At 30.8% G+C, this 4,159-nt stretch overlaps 1 pseudogene; it reads left to right on the top strand.

Moving 5' to 3' along the window:
- Positions 1 to 3,685: 3,685 nt before the first annotated feature.
- Positions 3,686 to 3,804, top strand: LOC120596647 (uncharacterized; annotated as a pseudogene).
- Positions 3,805 to 4,159: the final 355 nt, after the last annotated feature.

Here is a 4,159-nt window from a genome sequence, read left to right as displayed (position 1 = left end):
AAGTACTCCATTAGGAAATCATTGACAAATAATAAAATTCTTATAACATTTCAGTGTAATTCAGGGAACGAATTATCCTTGTTTAATCCACATGTATTTCTCTTCCCTCATCTATATAAGAAAAGTTCAAAGAATGGAAAATTGATCCTGTTCTCTGCACATTCATTAAAAGAGTAAAGGCATTGGAATTACAACTTAGTTTGAATTACATTGTTAGACTCCGTGGAACACTATAATATTTAAACATAAAAGGTTACTTCTGTGTTAAAATTATGCCCTCATTGGACAATCTCATTTAATGAACCAGAGTATTTAAACATTGTTTTTCCTGCTTGACTGTCATGGTTCCATATATTTTTGTCTTCTAGGGACTGAAAACTTATTACATGAAAAATTTTCACGTAAAGGTATTGGTAGAAAATAAATTGGATTTGTAACTAAAAAACTGGTACCAATGTTATTGTTTTTTCAAAGAATCTTATACTTCAGAATTTTTAAAAGGTGAATGTATTTGCCTTTTATTTTTAAAATAGCTTCTATTCTGGATATTGTCTATAAATTTCAAATTAAGTGGAAATATATATTACATATGTCTCCAATAAGAAACAGATTGCTTTTAAAAATTTATTTCTGATTAAAGCAAAATATAACAAAAATTTAAAGGCATATGAACATATAAGAAGTATCTTCTTACATGATCAAAAATATATATCCCAAACAACAAACCAGTACCAAACTTAGAAGTATTACTGGTAAAATTGAGAATGAGATGATAATACCCATTTACAACTATTTTATAAAATTGCTCTGGAATTAACAGCCAGTGAAAAAGAATAAAATAAAAGGTATAAATTTGCGGAAAGAATAAAGAGGCATATTTATCTTTGTTTTCTAATTATATGATTATTGTCTTAGTTCAGGCTGCTATAAAAAATATAGACTGGGTGGCTCATAAACAACAAAAATTTATTCCTCACAGTACTGGAGGCTGGGAATTCCAAGATCAAGGTACTGGCAGATGTGGTGTCTGGTGAGAGCATGCTTCCTGTTTCATAGACAGCTGTCTTCTCTCTGTGTCTTCACAGAAAGAAAGGTAGAAGGGACAAGAGAACTCTCTGGGATCTCTTTTTAAGGGCACCAGTTCCATTCATGAGGGCTCAACCCTCACCATCTAGCCACCTCCCAAAGGTCCAGCCTCCTAATACCATCACATTGGGGATTAGGTTTCAGCATATGAACGGGGCGAGGGTGACAAGTAGTGGGTGAAGTGGATACAAACATTCGGTCTGTAGCAATTATATACATAGAAAAATCAGCATAATAAAAATATCTGAGAAACAATAAGAATTGAATACGGGGTTTATTTAATTGTACAAAAATAGCTTTCTTTTATGCAAACAACCAGTTAGAACAAATATAGCAGGAAAGATCCCATTTACAGTATACGGTACCAAACAAAAAGATAAAATTTATAGAAATACATTTAAGGATAAAAGAGGAAAGCTTTCGAATTCTTCTAAGAGTAGAACAACATATATAAGTAAATGAAAAGGCAACATTCTTGCATAGGAAAACTCAATAAACTTATTATAGAAAAGTTTAAATGTAGTAGAGAGAATTACGAAATACCTCATCCAGATTCAGTAATTATCCACCAGTGACTAATCACGTTTTATATTCATCTCTATGCATTTCCCATCTCATACTACTTTGCCACAAATAGATTTATTGTTTTATTCTTAAATATAAGTATTTCTGAAAATAATTTTTCAACACACACAATATTATAAAACCGAAATAATAAAAATAATTTTCTTCTATTAAGAATCCAGTCAGTGCTCAAATGTCCAATTGCTTCCTAAATGTCATATAGTTTTCCAGTTTACTCCTTTGAATTAGAATTCAAATAAGGTCTTCAACTTGCAGTTTTTAAAAAATAAATTATTTGTCTTTTAACGTTTCCTACAGTCTGAATTTTATGATGATATCTCCATGGTATAAACATGTTTGTGTCTATAGTTAGTGTGAATTGCTAGTTGAATATGAAGGTTTCATCTAATTTAGGTTCTTTTTTTTCCTCACAAAATTATTTTGTCTTTGTTCATGTGTTTTTCCATTAGGAAGGCAAATAATGTACAGTTGCCTCTCTTTTTGTTAATGATTAATACCCAAGTTCATTAATTTATTAAGCATTGAAAAACAATGATATTCTGATTTCCATTCTTTTTTGTTGTTGTTCGCTGGAATATATTTATAAAGAGAAACTTCTCTCATTTGCTATTTGATTACCCAATGGTATAGATTATGTAGAAAGACAAGAGTAATTCTTGATTCATTCTCTTTACTTTCTACTTTTAAAAATAATCAGTTAGCTTGCTAGTATCCTCCTATGGTGACCAATTAATTTGTTGTTGTTTTTACAAATATTGTTGTTTTATGGTATTATATGTGCCAATCTATTGTAATTGTTATCCTTTTGGTATTTAGATTTTCTTAACTTCGGCCAGTGGCAGCTTCCTCAAATCCATTCTCCAGTGCTTTTGACACAACCCTAGTAGGCTTTACTTATTTCCTTGCTGCTTGTTCTGAAAAGATGCCTTAGGATACTCTTATTTATTTATTTATTTATTTATTTAACCTCATAATTAGCCATTCCTCCAAGGAGACCTGCGACCTACTTTGTTTTATTAGGATGAGATATTTAGAGACCATAATTTGTGTGCTAAGGGATTATTATTTTAGATACACCAGTTCTTTTTTTTTTAAAATTCAATGCAATATCAAATAAAATGCCAGCAAGATAATTTATAGTTTAAAAAATGACAAAATTCATTTGGAATATTTGAGAAAAGAATTTAACAAGAGAATAGCTTTTTTACATTTTAAAACAAGTGACAAAACTACAAAAATAAAAACAAGTTTCTACTACAGAGGAAATAAAAAATAAACCAAGGAAGAAAGTGGCATTCCTTTCAAAATGACGGGAAAGGGAGAGATAGATCATTCAATAATTGTTATTGGGACAGTTGGCTATTTAAATTATTAACTGTACAAAGGGATATCACACCTTAATACCAAAATAAATTCTAGATGGATGAAGATTTAATTCAAAAAGTATAAGTGGTTTTATTTGTTAACTTAGGAGTGGAAGAGGCATTTCAAATTAAAACCTAAAATCTGGAAGCTGTAAAGCATAACTAAACTAATCAAAGAGAAATTTGATTATATAGAATTTTAAATTATTCACATAATATATATGTGAGGTCAAAAGACATGACAAACTGAGGAAATATTAAATATGATGTACAAGACATTAATTTCCTTACTTTTCAGAGAGTTCCTCAAAGTATAAATATTTACAGACCGATTGAAAAATCAAACAAGATACAAATAGATAATTAACAGAAAGAAAATAAAAATGCCCAGTAAACATGAAAATAAACCCTAATCATATTTAATAAATATAAATCAAAATAATAACATGTCATTTTTAGACATCTGTTGAAAGTTGAATTGTGTTCCCCCCGAAAAAGTTGTGTTGAAGTCCTAACCTCCAGGACCTCAGAATGTGACTTTGTTTGGAAGTAGGGTTGTTGCGCATGTAATTAGGTAATATGAGGTCATACTGAAGTAAAGCGTTCTCTTCAACCAGTATTACTATTCTCCTTATAAGAAAATGACTAAAGTCTAAGGCCATGCTACCCTGAACAAGCCTGATCCCATCTGATCTCAGAAGCTACGCAGGGTCGGGCCTGGTTAGTACTTGGCTGGGAGACCACCTAGGAAGACCAGGTGCTGTAGGCATAAATAAAATAAAAAATAAGGGATTGTAAACTGACAAGGTCCTTGCAATCTGTGAGGTCAACCAAGGGTTGCCTCACCTAAAAAGAAAAAAAAAAACAATGACTGAAGACACAATGACGCAGAGAATGCCATTTGATGACAAAGGCATGTTCTAATCTCTGAGAGTGGTTTGTTAAAACGTTCATCTGTGATGGTGAGTTTTATTGTTTTGCATGTGTTTTTTTTAAATATATCAGTCATTGCTTTATATATTATGAAGCTCTTATTTTAGGCACATTCAAATTTAATATTGTTATCCTTTATTATCATGAAATATCCCTTTTTATGCTTTGGTGTCTACTTTGTTTCAGGGCCA

This window comes from Pteropus medius, unplaced genomic scaffold (assembly GCF_902729225.1).
Source record: "Pteropus medius unplaced genomic scaffold, Ma_sr-lr_union100, whole genome shotgun sequence".
In the NCBI taxonomy this organism is placed as follows: Eukaryota; Metazoa; Chordata; class Mammalia; order Chiroptera; family Pteropodidae; genus Pteropus; species Pteropus medius.
Note: the sequence above shows the minus strand (reverse complement) of the source record. Positions and strands in the feature narration are given on the sequence as shown.